Raw genomic sequence first — 19205 nt, forward strand, 5'->3', positions numbered from 1 at the left:
TGTTTTTGAGGAAAATGCGCCCCCACATTAATTTATGTCTGTGCAAATCATTTTACACCACACTGCTTTGTGAACTAGGGTCAATACAAAGGGACAACAGAAAACAGGTTTTGCTAAAAAGTTCTCACTCAAGGATGGATCAGTACCAACTGTTCGTGATCCAGCTTATAGTCTCCGGAGTGATACTGGCAGTAATGAAAGGGAGAGTGTTCATTTTATTACATTTCATCAGAGTTGTTTTATGGATATAAAGTTTACCAGTTTATTAAGCTCCCCCGGAAAAGGCATAAGGTCTGTATATATTTGTTTACTGTTAGTTGTAACAAGTGTTTTTGTGTAATTTGCTGTGTATGTTGATGATAATGCAAGGGAGTGAAAGAGTTTATGGATAAGACTTTAATGCGCACTTCTTTTACTGCGTTTTATTCAGCTCCTATGGTGATATTCTGGAGTAAAACCAGATGCTTCATCTTTTGTGTGATGTACAATAAACTTCAAAAAACTCATCAGTAAAGTTTTGGCCATCATTCGGATGGGGTCTGCTACAACAGGCTTGTATTAATAGTGGATAAAAGCAAGATGATATATAATTTATATAATTTATAACCGTAGTTAAACGAAACGATACCTGTTCGTTGTCCGAATCCGGTTTGACCACCACTGCCGACAGTTTTGGACATTTTAAGTGCATGAGATTGTCCTGTTTGTTTGCTGCATGAAGCCCAGCTCTCTACTTGAAAGGAAGGGAGCAGCAGCTCATTTGTGTTTAAAAAAAAAAAAGGGAGCAGCAGCTCATTTGCATTTAAAGGGACACACATAAAAATGGCATGTTTTCCCTCTCTACTTCCTGTGATGTATCGATGTATTCATAATGCCTTTCGAACTGAACATGTTCGCTCCCTTCAGATTGGTGGAGTACCCTGTGAAGTCCACTCTGCAGTCCACTTACAGCTGAATGGAATGCACATAAAGTAATGAAAATGTACTATTTTTAGTAACACGAAAGTGCCTCTTTATAAGTGCACATTTAATATAATTAAGTGTACTTTTTCTGAAATGAACATGGTGGATGCAACGTCTGGATTGTATTACACACACACATATATACAGTATATGTTATATGTTTTTGACAGTTGTAAAGTACTTTGGACTTAGCAAATGTATCAAATCAACAATAATATCTTAACACATCATAAATCATAACATCATAAATCCCTACACTCTTGAACACTAATATAATTATACAATATATCATGAGATTAGTACAGTCTTGTTCTGTACCTTTGTCTCTTTGTCTGACTTCAGGTACTTTGACTTTATTAATTGCGCTATATTCCAGCTCTATATTCATTACACAAAATGAGTAGACAGAGAAAACCAGAGGTAACTTATGATCTTATCAAAGCATTCATCGCGCTCTCCCAGCTAATTAGGTGCTGAGGCCTATATATCAATATAAGAATACAAGAAAGGTCTGCACTCTGAAGCACTTTAATCATGGTACACAGGAGATAAGTTGACAAACGTTTTGGCTGTTCGCCTTCGTCGGTGTAACAATTTCACTCACTCTCAATAATAATATAGAAAATGCACTACAAATCCTCAGGTGATCATGATCATAATTAAAGCAATCAGATAATCAGTCCACAGACTCCAATTTAAATCCACCTGAAACAACAAATCACAATAAAGGACAATACACATCTAGCAAAAAACAAAACAAACAAACCAAAAAACAGCAACAACAATGACCACATGAAAGGTATAACTCTGAAAAACAGACAAACTTATGATCTTGAAATGGTTTAAAGGGTTAGATCACCCAAAAATGAAAATTCTGTCATTTATTACTTACATGCCGTTTCACATCTGTAGGACCTTCGTTAATCTTCGGAACACAAATTAAGATATTTTAGTTGAAATCCGATGGCTCAGTGAGGCCTTCATAGTCAGCAATGACATTTCCTCATTCAAGATCCATTAATGTACTAAAAACATATTTAAATCAGTTCATGTGAGTACAGTGGTTCAATATTAATATTATAAAGCGACAAGAATATTTTTGGTGCGCCAGAAAAAAACAAAATAACGACTTATAAAGTGATGGCCGATTTCAAAACAATGATTCAGGAAGCATCGGAGCACAATGAATCTGTATATTGAATCTGCTGTTCAGAGCGCCGAAGTCACGTGATTTCAGCCGTTGGCAGTTTGACACGCGATCTGAATCGTGATTCGATACACTGATTCATTATGCTCTGAGACTTCCTGAAGCAGTGTTTTGAAATCGGCCATTACTAAATAAGTCGTCGCTTTATAATATTAATATTGAACCACTGTACTCACATGAACCGATTTAAATATGTTTTTAGTACATTAATGGATCTTGAGAGAGGAAATGTCATTGATCCCTATGCAGGCCTCACTGAGCCATCGGATTTTAACTAAAATATCTTAATTTGTGTTCTGAAGATTAACGAAGGTCTTACGGGTGTGGAACGGCATGAGTGTAAGTAATAAATGACAGAATTTTCATTTTTGAGTAACTAACCCTTTAAAACTGAAGTCTTTGTAAATAATGACATAATTTATTCACTCAATCCTGTTCAAATAATATTATCTCTGAAATCTGTGGTGAGGGAACTCTCTCGTGTCATCTTCCTCACCCTGCTTTAGTCTTACTAATCACTTCTTTGGCAGTGACCTTAATATCCCACCGGGTGACTCCTCTGTCATGGTCATGTAATTGCATACAGAATGCTGCCCTGATCTGTGCTAAGCCTCAAGCCTCAATCCTCATCAGTCTGCCTATATATACTTGCTGTGGGCCCACATTGGAGGCTTGGCACTCCACTAGGCTAAAGGTCTTGGCCTAGTGTCTGAGAGGGGATTTCCACTCCTTCCTTTCCTGAGCTATCCTTCTCTCTATTTTACCTCAATGATTATTCTGGCACTGGTCTCATTTCTGATTTGAATAATATATAATGACTTAATTTTTCATCTTTCCTTCACACAAAGATATTGTATTGCTTCAAAAGACATGGTGGACTACTTTTTTCTTTTGTCTTTTTTGGAGCTTGACAGCTCCTGCATACTTTCATTGTATGGAAAAAAGCAGCATGAACATTATTCAAAATATTTTAGTTTGCATTCAACAAAAGAAATAAGTCATAAAGGTTTGAAACAACATGAGAATGAGTAATTTTTTAGATGAGTTAAGTTTTGGGTGAAGTGTTCCTTTATATCCACATAAGTTCTGCATGCAATTGTTCCCAAACCCAGATTGTAAAAAGAAATTAAGCAGCAATTATCACAAGCTTCACAACTCAAAAACCTTTAATTAACATAATAATGAGCAGATTCCTATCCCTGTTGAAAAAAAAAACAAAACAAAAAAAACAGCATATGCTGGTTATGTATGTTTTGAAGCTTGGCAGCTGGTTCGAGCTGGTTTATGCTAGTCCTTAATTGGTCATGAGTTCGTTTAAACTGGCTCTGTGCTGGTTTAAAGCTGGTCCTGGGCTGGAGCCAGTTGCTTAGGACCAGCTTAAACCAGCTCATGACCAGCTATGGACCAACTAAGGACCAACTTAAACCAGCTCATACCTAACCAGCATATGCTGTTTTTTTTTTCAACAGGAACATCATTACAAAACTGAATGTTATAATGATAAAATGAGGACTGACATTAGCACAGAGCAACTGTTTCATTAAAATGTCAAGAAAATAGAAACGAAAATCGAAATAACTCTGAAAACTCTGCTTATTAGTAGTTTAGGAGCCAAGCAGTATTTTGAAATGAAAAGTTTTGGGCTGGTTTTAGGTTTGTAAAGCTTTGCCCACATTGTTCAGGCCAAACACTCATACCACAGTTTCATTAAATTTCCTCTGCTTCCCAGGACAGAGCTGGTCATTGGCAGGTCAATGCATGGCTTCCAAGGCTTAGATAAACAGCCATTATTATTGTTATATCTGGCCCTTACAGCGAGACCCTGAAGAAGACTATGTGTACAGCTGCACCAGAAGTACAATATAGGCCTAAGAAGATGTGGATTTTTTTTTTTTTTTTTTTGTCTCAAATAAGTAGTCATTTAGTTGCTTCAAATCAATCCTATGTTTAAAATAGCATCACTATTACACTTGATCACACATAGGATTAGGGTTTTTTTTTTTACGTATAGGGGTCAGACAATCAGTGAGTTAGTAACAACCACTGAGAACCAGAGATATTATAGTTCTGAATTAGTTTTTATTTTAAAAAAGAAAGTCTTTTTACTTTTAGTGAGTCTTTTTGGGTAAGTTTTAAATCTGTTGTTGTTAGTTTTAGTTCAGTTTTCTAGTTTCAGTTTATTTAGTTTTCATTTTTGTTTTAGGATTTTAGGGCTGCCAAAGATATCTGGCATCAATTAAAAATGTTTACACTGTAAACCCTAATAAGTTACCAGAGGTAACTGAGCAATCGGTTAATCCACTTTAGACATTGTACTAACTATAAGTAACTTTGCAACTAAATGTCCACTAACTGTCATTAATTTGCAACTACATGTCAACATGTTAGACTGTTAGGTTAGGTTCAGGGTTAGGGTTAGCGGAGTAAGGCGACATTGTTGTTGCAAAGTTACTTATAATCAGTAGAATGTCTGTTGAGAGACCATTAAAATAAAGTATTAGCAAATATTAAGCAGGCAGTCTACTAATACTCTAACCCCCGATTTCACAGACAAGGCTTAAGCCAGTCCTAGACTAAAATGCATGTTTGAGCTGTTTTAAAGGTGCCCTAGAACTTTTTTTTAAAAGATGTAATATAAGTCTAAGGTGTCCCCTGAATGTGTCTGTGAAGTTTCAGCTCAAAATACCCCATAGATTTTTTTTAATTCATTTTTTAACTGCCTATTTTAAGGCATAATTAGAAATGAGCCGATTCAGGGTGTGTGGCCCTTTAAATCTTGTGCTCCACGCCCCAAGAGCTCGCGCTTGCCTTAAACAACATAAAAAAAGTTCAAACAGCTAATATAACCCTCAAAATGGATCTTTACAAAGTGTTCGTCATGCAGCATGTCTAATCGCGTAAGTACAGTGGGTTTTTTTTATGTTTACATTGATTCTGAATGAGTTTGAGGCTATGCTCCGTGGCTAACGGCTAATGCTACACTGTTGGAGAGATTTATAAAGAATGAAGTTGTGTTTATGCATTATACAGACTGCAAGTGTTTAAAAATGAAAATAGCGACGGCTCGTCTCCGTGAATACAGTAAGAAACGATGGTAACTTTAACCACATTTAACAGTACATTAGCAACATGCTAACGAAACATTTAGAAAGACAATTTACAAATATCACTAAAAATATCATGTTATCATAAATCATGTCAGTTATTATTGCTCCATCTGCCATTGACTGTTACGTAACAGTCGGTGTTATGTTGAGATTCGCCTGTTCTTTGGAGGTCTTTTAAACAAATGAGATTTATATAAGAAGGAGGAAACAATGGAGTTTGGACTCACTGTATGTCATTTCCATGTACAGAACTCTTGTTATTTAACTATGCCGAGGTAAATAAAATTTTTGAATCTAGGGCACCTTTTAACTGAAAGCAACTTGCACAGAGCTATCTTAGTGCTATCTTATGTCAGTGCTATTGTTTTGTCTCAAGATACACATCAATATCATATTTTTTCTATGGTATGCGTATAAAAGCTTCTTAAATGTCCTAATTGAATTTAGCCTAATCCTGGCTTAATCTAAGCCCTGTCTGTGAAACCAAGCCTAAGACTGCTAGTTGATGCATGCAGATGCAAAGTTACTTATACTTAGTAGAATGTCTAAAGTGGACTATTGAATTAAAAAGTATTACTATCTGTTTGTCACGGTTCATGGGTTCACTTACTCGCCCTCGTGTGGTTGTGGTGTGGGTTGCCTGGTTACTGATTGTATGGGTGTCACCCACCTGATTGATTGTGATGTGCTGCCAGCCGTGTCTTGTTCTGTGTGTGCTTTATCTTGTGTGTGTCTACATGGCGTCTTTGTCAGTTCGTTGCAGGCTGTCCCGCTGTCGTGTTTCTGTGTTTCACCTCCTGTTATCCTGGGGTTCTGGACCTTCGTCTTGTGCCCGCGTCTGGGTTGGATTATTCCTTGGCTTCTGATACCCGTTGCAGCCCTGCGCCACCCGGTTCATCTGTTTCAACACACCACGGCGTCAGCTCGTCTTTGTGACTGCAACGACTGTCCTTTTGGAGTGAAGTTATTGTACAGTGTATTCTGTCAATAAATCCTGTTTTACTTGCACTTGGATCCTCTCTCTGTGTTCATTTCCTGACACTGTTACATAAAAAAAATGTTAATAAACTCAAAGTTTAAGTTTAGAACTTTACATTTTGATTTTGTATTACACAAGCATGTTATTTGCAAATAAATTGAAATATTGACAAAGCTAATTCATATTTTATTGCATTAACATATTTACTCTGTCACAGACACGCCAGGCTCTTCACTCAACCAATCACATCGCACTCCCTCTCCTGAGTATTAACCAGCAACACCTGACACTCATCAGCACTCATCACCACCACTGCATAAAAGACACTTCAGAGCACTCAGTCACTGTCCAGTCTCGTTAAGACATACTTCCTGATATGCTTATCGTAAGGACTACTTACCTGTCTCCATTGTCTTCCAAGATCCCTCGTGTTCTCTGTGTCTTCAGTGAGTTGTCTCCATGTGTCATCTGTTCCACGCCTGCCCGCATCTACGAATCCTGGAGAGAAGATCAAGACAAGTATCACTGCCTTGATAGCCATCTGCTAAGAACTTTATCTGCATTCAATTACCTGCACTCTGCTATAACTCTCTGGTTGTTCAATAAACATCATATACATTTTACCTGTGTCTCCATACCCTTCTGTGTGTAACATACTCAAATCTTTAGCGATTAACTGCTAGCTAGCTATAGCACACTTGCATTTGCTATTGCAGCTAGCAAAGAGACTATTACTATTACTTGCATGTAAGCAAGTAATAGTGCAGTATAGACTTGCAGCCCATCCCAAACCTAACCACAGGCTCAACTCTTCATCACAATGTTAATCCTGCAAAAACTGCGACAGAAATGTTAGGATTATGTTCTGTTTTCTGTGTTTTTGTGCATGTTTTCTTTGTTACAGTTTTCCGCTTGTTTGATAACCCTATTTGTTGTCATGGTTATTCATTGTTTGTTATCCTTTTAGCTTTGCACTGTTACCAGTTCAGTTTCCTTTGTCTCTTTTCATCTGTTGCCATAGTGTTTGATTTGTCCTCATGTGTTACACCTGTTCCCTTGCGATACTACATGAGTACTGCGTTGTTCGTCTTATTAATTAGATTATTAATAAGACAAGATGCTATGGGGAAAACTCCTTTTTCTCCAATTCTGAAGCCTTTATACAATCACGCAGTGTGAACTGCACGGCCATTGGTTCATGAAGTTAAAGAAAACGAATCAATGATGGCATGGAACGCGCGAGCCAATGGTGAACGAGCCCACTCGAGCCCGCCAAAAGGGGCAGGGTCTCGGGCTATATAAGTGGCCGTCTCACCATGGCAAATCGATTCATTCTCCTTCAGCGACACAGATATCAGCTTGATCTACGAGACTTGAAGCCGCCTTCACCTGAAAGCAGCTGGATTCGCCACTGATCAACTCGCCGCTCTGCAGCAGTTTGGTCAGCTTGCCTCCCTTCTCGCCGCTCTCTGTTCTGCTCGCCGGTCTCTAGCAGCCTCCGCCTCAAGCTGCCTGCAGCTCTCTCGCTGCTCTTTCAGCTCACCACTCAGATCACCGCTCTCGTGCAGCGCTGATCGCCCGCCGCTTCACAGCAGCCAGATCAGCTTGCCACTCTCATCAGCTCTGTTCCCATGCTACTTCCTAGCAGCCTGGTCAGCGCTTCGCCCCCGAGCCGCCTGCAGTTCGAGCGAGTGCACTACAGTGCAACACAGTTGCTTCTAAAAGAGCTATTTTCTAAAGAGCAAATTTCTGCGACATTGTTGCAAATGTCGCGCCACGGCTGTGGCACATGCAGAGCCCCTCTGCACGCTGATGACGGGCACAGTGAGTGTGTATTATGTTTGGGTAAATCCCACGCAGAAGCCACACTCACGGAAATGACCTGCTCTCACTGTGAGAGTATGAGTCTAGCCTCTTTGCGCTCGTGGTTAGCGTTCTTGTTAGAACGCGACTCCGCCCCTCGAGCCCTCCCGTTTTCTTCCTCTCAGGAGCCTGTGAGGAAATTGCCTAAATTATGAATTGCCTAAATTATTACATTATTTGCTAACTGCATTTTTTAAATTGTAATGTTGACATGCATTCTTTGTAAAGCTGCTTTGAAATGATATCTATCATGAAAAGCGCTATACAAATAAATGTGAATTGAATTTAATTGAAAAAACAGCGAGGCAGAGGATCCCAGCGCTCGGATGAGAGTGAGCTCACGTCGGCTCAGGTCCTGCATGCCTCACTCTCTCCACATAGAGAGGCTTCCCAAGCAACTTGGTCTCATTCGGGGGATCTGATGAAGAGCCGCTGGACGACAGCATGTCCTTGGTGGCTTCGGATGCCGAGGAGTGGTCGGGCTCACTTCCTGACCCCGCCCCCATGCCGTCGCTAGGAACCGATTGACGCCAGAGCATCAATCGAATTGGAGCTCACCTGTGTGCTGTCTAAAGCAGTTAAGCAGCTCGGTCTGGAGTGGTCTGCGCCTGAGGAACCCACACGCAGCCGCTTAGATGAGTAGTTCCTGCCTGGACATCACCAAGCACCTCCTCAGCGGTCAGCTCCCTTCTTTCCAGAGGTGCATGACGAGCTCACCAAGTCATGACGTGCTCCCTACTCTGCCCTCCTGCATCCTTCTGCCTCTCATGCTATCATCTCTGTTGATGGTGCCGGGCAGAAAGGATATGAAAAGCTGCCTCCCTTGGATGAAGCTGTGGCAGCACACCTGTGTCCGCCTCTGCCATTGGATGGAAGGCGAAGGCTGCCCACCCATCCAAGCCCTGCCGTATCAAGCTTCTGCTTTACACTCCGTGGCGGTACTCCAGGTGTACCAAGCGAAATTCCTCTGAGATCTGGATGAGGCTGGGCACGACTCAGCCACCTTAAAAGAGCTGCGTAACACCACGGACTTGGCCCTACATGGCACGAAGACCACGGCTCAGGCTATTGGGCATTCGATGGCCAGCCAGGTGGTGATGGAGCACCACTTATGGTTCAACCTGACTGAGATCAAGGACGCGGACAAGGCCATCTTCCTTGACTCGCCAGTCTCCCCCACTGGTCTTTTTGGGCCTGCCGTCTATGGTTTCGCTGAACGCTTCACAGCGGCACAAAAGTCGTCCCAGGCCATGCAACACTTTTTGCCAAAACGCTCCAGCTCCTCTGCTTCTGCGCCTCAGAAGTCGGCCTGATGTCCAAGAGAGGAAGAGGAGGAGGCTAAGTCCCGCCGTGGCTAGACCACCCTCCAAAATGCATCGCCCAGTTTTCCTGTCACCCTGTTCGGTTACGGATGCTCAAGAAAAAGTGTTTGTTGCCTGCACAGAGCCTGTTAAAATGCCCTGGCAGTGCACCGCTGTGATAGTGGACATAATAAAAAAACAAACATACTCAAAAAGAGAGCAAATTTCCTCTTCCACCCCATACATGCACCACAGTCCCTCACAGCGAACCAGAACCAATTCAGCCCCTTGCCACATGGGCCGAGGCCTGGCAGGTCATCCCTGGAGTGTCAGCTTGGGTTCTGAACATAATAAAACAAGGTTATGTACTCCAATTCACTCAAAGGGCCCGTTTTTCAACGGCATGGTCCAAACCTCTGTGGAAAGCAAGGATACGCATGTCCTGCATTCCGTGGTAAACACAGCTACATTTCAACCACCTGGAAATGATGGCGGTATGTAGAGCTCTCCAGGTTTTCCTTCCTCTCCTGCTGGGTCACCACGTCTTGGTCAGATCAGACAACATGACGGTGGCGTCCTTCATAAATCACCAGGGCGGCCTCTCTTCAAAGCCCCTCTTCACCCTTGCGAAAACCATCCTAGAGTGGACCCAGGGCGTGCTGAACATAGGAGCGGACATGTTGTCCCGGAGCAACCTTCCCTCAGAGGAAAGGTCACTCCACCCCCGCTCAGTCCAGAGAATTTGGGGCGTATTCAGAAAGGCAGAGGTTGACCTCTTTGCTTCAGAAGACAATCATCACTGCCCAATATATTTCTCAAAAGCCAGAAATGCGCTGGCCCATGACTTCTTTATGCTTTTCCCCAAGTAATCAGACAAGTCAGGGAAGGTGCTCCCAAAGTCCTCCTGGTGGCTCATGGACAATGGCCAATCCCTCTGAGACGGGCCCTCCACTCCCAAGCGAGAGGTGTTTCAATTTTGGTGTTTCAATGGGAGCCTGTAAGCCTCCCTGAGAAGGTCTCCCTGTCTTAAACACTATCTCTCAGGCCAGAGCTTCGTCTTCAAGACACCTCTACTCCTTGAAATGGGCCATCTTTGCAGCCTGGTGTACAGCCCAGGGTGAGGACCCATTGACTTGAGACATATCCCAGATATTGTCCTTCCTTCAAGACTTAATGGATAGAGGCTGTACTCCCTCTACCCTTAAAGTCTATGTTGCAGCTATAGCAGCTTCTCACACTCTTATAGCGGGGCAGTCAATAGGGAGAAACAACCTTGTTGTTCGCTTCCCTAACGGGAACCAGGCGGTTGAATCCCCCTCGCCCCCTCACGGTTACTACCTGGGATCTTTCTATGGTTGAACCAATCCAGACTGCCGACCTACAACCCCTCTCGCTGAAAACTGCCTTGCTGGTAGCTTTAGCATCAGTCAAACATGTGGGAGATTTACAAGTGCTCTCTGTGAGCCCCTCATGTCTTGAGTTCAGGCCTAACGACTCCAAAGTCGTTCTGAAACCAAGACATGAATATGTCCCGAAAGTCCAATCTACCCCCTTTAGGGCGCAGATGGTCGTTCTCTCCTCTCTTCCTCCTTCTCAGGATGAACAGGAGTTGAACCTATTCTGTCCTGTCAGAGCCCTGAGGTCTTACATTGACCATTCCGCCTCCTTCCATCAGGTGGAACAGTTTTTTGTCTGCTTCGGTGGCCGCACAAAAGGTCTTTCGGTCAAGAAGCCTAGACTTTCCAGATGGATAGTTGATGGTATAGCACTCGCTTACTCCTCCTTAGGCCTTCAATGCCCCTTGGGTGTGAGAGAACATTCCATGAGAGGTATGGCCTCCTCGTGGGCGTGGGCGTGGGCGACATCTGTGCGGCGGCCGGATATTAAGGTATACATGAATGCTTAGGTAGTTCAATAAACCCAATGATGTTTGGACTTTTTGTTTTTAGCATGATGCCTAGGTTAATCTGACATTGGTTTGGAAAGTGAATTATGCAAAGGAAAAACCTTTAGAACATTGTTCTAAACACAAACTTTAAGCTATGCAAATGAACCTCATGTAAGAGAGGGGCCATCCAGTGGCCACCTCTGACAGCATCAGCTAATCAAAATACTGGATCTGAAAGGTGTCAATTTGCATCTCCCTCCTTCTTGGGAACAGATTAAAAGGTGTGTCTCTGAGACAGAGAATTGTTCCAGTTGGGTTGCTGCAATTTCCCGTTCTGGTTCCAGGCTCCAGTTCCTGTTCCAGTCCTGGTTCAAGGTTCCGGTCCCAAGTTACCCTTTCAAGACTCTGAAGCTCTAAAGAGAGAAACAAGTAAGTTCTGCAAGATGTGAATTTGGGGAGTTTGAAAACTGCACCAGAGACAACGACTACAAGCTTAGGCCCCCCATCTTCAAAATATCTTCTGTACCAACTTCAAAATCCTCTCACCAGAGATCCTCCAGATCTGCATGTTCCAGACTGCCCGGATCTGCACTGACTTCAGAACCTTCAAGGCTTCTTCTTCTGCGTGTTCCAGGAAAAGGACCTTCTCTGTGCTCCAGGAGTTCAATGTTCACAAGTACTTCATGTTCAAGGCTGTGAAACGGATTCCAACTCCTTTCTTCCCGCTACAACGCTGCTCAGCTCAACAAGTGGAAGACGTCACCACTCGGATTCAGCATGACCAGGCAGAAGTAAATATCACTTACCAAACCTCTTTCTAGAGACCTTGGCATTAGTGTATATTGTCAGTATATGATTATCTAATTTGCATTAGATTCTGCATAGCTGATATCAGTTAATAACAAATCTCTCAGTTTATTTGTTGAATTCAGAATAAGGTTTACCTTATTTCCTTTAGAGAAACTACAGTTTATCTTACCACAAGGTTAACTTGTAACTGCCATAGTAACATCCTACTCATTCACTCGTATTTATTAATCTTTTTGCATCCATTCAGTAGTTGTTAGTTACTCTTGTCTATACTTTTGTTAATAAAGTCTTAATAAAAATTTATTACACTTGTGTCTTCCTTGTGTTGATAATACAGTTAGAGGCTCTACAAGTTAATGATATCTCACAAATCCTTCAGATTGGTCAGATGATTAACTTCCTCCAATTTATATAATTGTAATTCAGTCAACAATCTGCCATGATTGTTCTTTATTGTCAAGGTGAGACAGACCTTAGCTGGTGCCCCGGAAATATTGGAAGCAATCATCTGACTTAATATTAATACAAAATATTAATATTACTATTTAAGACCATAAACCACTAAATTTGTGATACTTTCGAGTGAGGTTAGTCCAAAATCACTACAACACTGTGTTCGTTGTTGAGGAGGAGAACTGCCAAGGTTTTTTCCATTCTGTCACCTGATGGAGTTTGGGTTCCTTGGCACTGTCACCTCTGGCTTGCTTAGTTGGTACATTTAATATTTAACAATATTATTGATTTGATTGTACTGAACAAGATCACAATTTTCTTTAGAGATGCTGTACAGCCGAAATGAACTGTATGTAACTGTACAAAACTGTTTGCATCGTTGAATAATTTTCAGTGTATTTGTATAAATGTCACTGCATTGAAACAATCTGTATTGTATAAAACGCTACATAAATAAAGGTGACTTGACTTATGTTTGTATATATAGCCTTAGGTTTCAGTTGCCCTTTGTCTGTTATTTTCTATGTTTGAGGTTGTTCTGTTCCGGTTCTTTAAGTTTGCCTAGATGCCTGAGTATTTTTGTTATTTTGATTTATTTATTAAAATTTGCTGCACATAGATCCTGTTATTTTTTTCCTGCAACAGTAACAGAAACCCCTATAAAACCCAACATAAAAAAAAACAAACACTAACACATATCTTCCTGTGTTAATCTTGTGCAAACACACAAAACAACCCTCAATTTCAACATATATTGAACACATATACTCCTTTTGCAGTCTGACAGCATTTTTGGTATGCAATTTAAGCAATGTGCTAACACTGCTCAAACCACACCTTAGGGATGAATGGGATGATCTATTGTGAGCCCAGTTCACACTTTATGCTGTGTTTTGACTTTCTTGATAGACAGCCAAATGATATGATGAAACATATGCGTGTTATCCACCACCTGGTCTAAAAGATCACAGATGAAACATATCCCAGTGGCCATGGAACCCTATGAGTTCAAACACTCTGAATGAAATATAAGCCACAACAACCACTTTGATCTCTTTATAAACATGATGACAAGCCCTTTCTCAGAGCTATAATGAAGGTTTTGCTCAATAAAGGAAAAAACTGTTCCACTTACATTATTCTTATCAGTACAACATAGCCTTGGGTGACAGGTTGCATAACCTCATTGAAAGCAGAAGGTATTTTCCTAAATAGGCTATATAGAGAACAAAATAGAGAACAGGAAAATATGAGAGAAGAAAGAATTTGGTAAAATGCCATTTGCCCCAAAGGTAAATTCCAAATGTTTGTATTAGAAACTCGTATAGAGAAGTGACAATCTTTGGCTCGTGCATACCTTGTCATGGTGTTACTTTGCAAAACTAACTCTTCAGATGTTGTCGCTTGGACTGTTTTTCAAATTGCAATGTCCACACATAGTGTAATGTATCCTCTGTGTGGCAGTTGTCATATTGTTAAGCAACATCCATCCTGTCAGTCAAAAGGCAAGAGGCTGTTATAAAAGATGTAACTGCAGTTGTGTAATTCCATGATTCACATTTGTTTTTATCTTATAAACACACATTAAAATGTATTACATGACATTATTATGACTAATTTATTTTTATTGGCAACTTGGAGGCATGGTTTATTTGTAGATATGTTATCAAATGAAAGCCTCTTTTTAGAAACACATTAATATCTTTTAAGATTAAACAGTTGGTTGTAAATTAAATTATAAACAAATCTGAACCTTTAGACAAACTCTAAAGAATTTGTATATGTTTTTGTTGAGTACTGATACATCATGCTTTTCACTCATATTACAATAAATGATAATATAAAGCTCATATTCATAAACATTTGCATGCCCTATGAAAATATACCATGTTCCATATGTAAAACATTTTACACACTGCATGTTTTAGTGTATGCAAACATGCAAAATGTATGTGTGCTGGAACCACAATTTATAGTACTCTACGAATACCTACAATCACTACAGAGATCATGTTTGACCAACTTGCAACAACCCAGCAATGCACTAAAAACTCAGAACACCTTAGCAACCGAATCTTGGCAATCATCCACCATCCATCATGACAATGATTTGCATTGGCAAGTATCAAATTTTCTTCAGAAAAAGTAAAAATATAGTCTATTTCAAATGTAATTAACCATAACAGGCAATTTTTGTCATTCATAAAATTTGCATTATTTCATCAGGCCACTGATTGCTTGAAACAATTAGTGTTCAGTTAAAACTGAAACATATAATAAGTTGGGACGTCTGCCAGCTCCCAATCCAAGAGTAAACAGTAGAAGAATGGCTGCAAGCTCTTCCCCATATGCATCTGGAATTTTTTCTGTGCTTTTCCTGCACATTGCTATTCCTGATGTTAACATTGCAATGCGTTTTTCTTTCGAAACACTGGTGAAACAAATGATCTCTGATTGATACGTTTATTCTTGTCTTTTAGTATGAGTAACCAGTGTTTCCATTTTAAAGACTGGAACTTTGACTGTTAATTGCAACATGGGACCGTTGGACTGAAGCTTGGCTTGCTCCCAGTTCACAAAATGTTCTTGAACTAATTCCATCTGAAGTTAATACAGGCAGAGGATTTATCTGTCTCCCGGATTGCTGTGTATACAACCGGTCTGTGCCGAGGTTAAGCACTGCCATACTCTGTTACCAAATGTCCTGCATTTTAAAAACGCTTGTATACATAATCATAATATTTATTTAACCATTGGCAGGGAGACAGGGAAGTGAGAGTTTCTTTAGACCACTTCATCCCATGAAAAACAAGTTGTTCCAAAACTTGCCTAGATGCCTACTAAGACTATTTATATACATACATATAAATAGTAAATACAGAGAAACTGTTAATTTTCCAGTGGTCATTTTCCAGAGCTGTATATGGTTTTAGAACAATATAATGTTCAACAAATGATGACGTTTCATTGTTCAACTCTCCCTTTAAAAATAAAGAGCTTAAAATGCTTAGCATACAGTGCTCAAAAATGGCTGTGTATTGAAGTTATCTTTCTTATACTGGTAATGGTTTGCAAGGCCAATGTCAGAATTTACATATCACTGAATAGGCATTGTAACATGCAGCACAATGCAACAAAGGCAAATATTGTTGTCTTGATAATAAGGCCACTGTGCTAAGTCTCACAAGTGTTCTTTTCCACAACAATAACTTGCTTGATTGCTATTGATTAAATAAATGTGCAGTTTTGCTCAGCATTTATGCTTTGCCAATGGACATCTGCTGTGTATCACGCGTTGGCGTCGACAGATTACATAAAGTCATCCATTTGAAACAAACCTGGGTAAGTTTACTTAGAGTAAGTGGATAGCCTTACAAAACCTGAGGTAACTTTCAGGGTAGGCCTATGTAATTAGCCATAGCCTTATCGATGAGGCTCTAGTGGGCTTGACAGATTTCGTACAATATATATATACACATATATATATATATATATATATATATATATATATATATATATATATATATATATATATATATATATATATATGTGTGTGTGTGTGTGTGATTATAAAGCACTATTATAACAAAGTAATTTTTGTTTTACTCTAATTTATTTATCTTATTTATTCTCATCTCACACATTGTGGATCTGCACTCAAAGAGTTTTCAATATAATGTATAATGTATATCTATAATAAAAATACATATATGATAAATCTCACCTTGCAAGAAGCAAGAAATGTGGAAGCAAAATGGCTAAAGAAAAAATCTTTGCAAGCACAGACAGATTTTTTTTAGTTCACTCAATCTTTCTTTTTAACTTACAATTAATTAGCATCAAACAAACACTATAGGTCTTTATTCTTGTTTACAGTAATACAAAAACTGATTAAAGATTTAGGGCCAGATTTACTAACAGCTTGTGTCAGCGTTAAAAAAACTACTGTCAGGATTTACTTAAAGTGTGTACATTTTGGTGGCATCTAGCAGTGAGGATGAGAACTGCAACTAACGGCGCACACCCCTCACACCCCCTCCTTTTCTGAGAAGCTACGGTGGCCGTCTGGCTGACATCGTCGTCTGAGAGAGCAGAGAGAAGCTTGTGTGAGGTTTCTTCTTACTTCTAACAAAAAACGGTCTCTGCTTCTATTACTATTTCTACTGTACTTCTATTACTACTACTTCTTCTTCATGCGTAGTCAACATAGTAACGATGCAGGCTGCCTCTAAAAACACAAACTATTTAGAAGAACAACAACTATGGTGACTAAACGTGCTCTCTAAGTGTTTGTCCATTTAGAGCTACTGTAGAAACATGCCGGCACATAATGGCAACTTGACATGGAGGGGGATCAGCAGTGTATGAGATAGAAATGGCTCATTCTAAGGTAATAAAAACATAACAGTTAATTATGTAAGGTCTTTATGTACCACTGAAAACATAGTTATGTATATTATATTGCATTTCTGTCAATAGATCCTCCCAAATTTTACACATTGCACCTTTAAGACACGCAGTGAAAAAATTAGCACTGAAAAGATGTGGACACAATAAGCTTGTTCAAGATGAACTATACTAGCCTGTCACCGGCTGGCGAGATCTGCTGGTTGCAGGTGGGGGAGGAGTACAAAGATGGCCGTCAGGTCAGACACTTTGTGCTTTCCGTGGTGTGCTGAACCAACGCCATTCGTGGCAGACCACACGATTTTTGTGTTGATTGTAGCTGAATAAGTGGATGCGACTGAAATTCCAATGTTTTGAATATCAGATATTTGTCTAAGATACTTGTCTAAGAAAAAAAAAAACACGTAACATGTCGTACTTGTCACAGAATCTGACCAATGAGAATAAAATGTGTATTCATCAAGGCTTTTGTATCCGATTTTGAGCAACTGCAGCACCTGGGGCACGTTCAAGCTCAAACCGGTACGCAACGTTTTGCTACGGTTTCCGGGTTGAACTACATGTTTCCTGGAAACGGTGTGCAACGGGGTTTGAGATACATTTTCTCTTGTTTGGTCGGTGTGTCAAAAAATGTCAGCCCAATCAGCAACAACATGTATATAAACCACGCGGTGTTAAAGGAACAATCCACTTTTTTTGAAAATAGGCTCATTTTTCAACTCCCCTGAAATTAAACAGTTGAGTTTTACCGTTTTCTAATCCATTCAGCCGATCTCTGCGCCTGCCGGTACCACTTTTAGCATAGCTTAGCATAGTTAATTGAATCTGATTAGACCATTAACATCTCGCTCAAAAATGACCAAAGAGTTTTGATATTGTTCCTATTTAAAACTTGACTCTTTTATAGTTACATCGTGTACTAAGACCGCCGGAAAATGAAAAGTTGCGATTTTCTAGGCCGATATGGCTAGTGACTATACTCTCGTTCCGGCGTAATAATCAAGGAACTTTGCTGCCATATCATGGGTGCAGCAGGCACAATGATATTACGCAGTCCCTGTGACCCCCTGCTTGCACAGGGAGCGTGCCTTGCAACCATGGAGACATTTGTGAGAGGCGCTGCGGAATATCATTGCGCCTGCTGCACCCATGGTACGGCAGGAAAGTTCCTTGAATATTACGTCGGAATGAGAGTATAGTTCTTAGCCATATCAGCCTAGAAAATTGTAACTTTTCATTTTCCGTCCGTACGCGCCTGTTAGTACATGATGTAACTACAGAAGAGTCAAGTTTTAAATAGGAAAAATATCGAAACTCTTTGGTCATTTTTGAGCGAGATGCTAACGGTCTAATCAGATTCAATTAACTATGCTAAGCTATGCTAAAAGTGGTACTGCCAGACCCGGAGATCGGCTGAATGGATTCGAAAATGGTAAAACTCAACTGTTTAACTCTAGGGGAGTTGGAAAATAAGCCTATTTTCAAAAAAAAGTGTTCCTTTAAAGAGACAGCTCGCACAATGGGTATGAATGTAACATAAAAGTACTATACATATTTATATATTTTGCTATTGTATTTTGGAGTGACACTTTCATAAATGTTTCTATTCTCCTCTGATTATATAATGGTAAATATTACAATATCATAGCACAACAATAGTGATCATCAATAATGACAAGCCTAATACTCACAATAAAAATAAGGTCATATAGATCATAACACAGTTTCAGAGGTAAGTAGAAGATTATCCTTCATTTGAATTGTCTTTTCATCCTGAAATGCGAGGCAAATGTTGGATCACAATAATTAGGAACCACAGTTTCCACAAATCCCTTCACTCGATTGGGATGTTCTCTTTTATTCTGGACGGCAAGGGCAGTGACTGTAATATTGAGCATGTTTTGCAGTATTAAACACGTATTTATACCAATTTCATCAGGCTCTGAAAATTCTTCAAAAAGAACACAGAGTATGGCCTTCTCAGCTGCCATAGTTGCAACTCCTGCGTCATCAAAACAGGGTGTTCAACGCACCATTATTTCCGTTTAAAAAATGTTTTGCAACGTTTTGTCGGGGATGAACGCAGCCCTGATCTAGGTGGCTGGTCTCATTTTGCTCTCGCGGTACTTTGATGGCACGTGATCGTAAGGCGGCTGCAGTGCCGATCAAAGTATTTACCGCACAAAAAAACATGTCTTATACAGACACTAATTTCTGCTGCTCTTGG

At 40.1% G+C, this 19205-nt stretch overlaps 1 long non-coding RNA gene across 1 annotated transcript; it reads right to left on the reverse strand.

The window, feature by feature from the left end:
- Window positions 1-5489: 5489 nt before the first annotated feature.
- Window positions 5490-14140, reverse strand: LOC125267883. The gene is made up of 4 exons (XR_007184729.1): window positions 13929-14140; window positions 13707-13787; window positions 6657-6754; window positions 5490-6318 (listed from the first exon to the last, which is right to left on the reverse strand). It is a non-coding gene; the product is annotated as an uncharacterized LOC125267883 (long non-coding RNA).
- Window positions 14141-19205: the final 5065 nt, after the last annotated feature.

This window comes from Megalobrama amblycephala, linkage group LG4, assembly GCF_018812025.1.
Source record: "Megalobrama amblycephala isolate DHTTF-2021 linkage group LG4, ASM1881202v1, whole genome shotgun sequence".
Taxonomy (NCBI): domain Eukaryota; kingdom Metazoa; phylum Chordata; class Actinopteri; order Cypriniformes; family Xenocyprididae; genus Megalobrama; species Megalobrama amblycephala.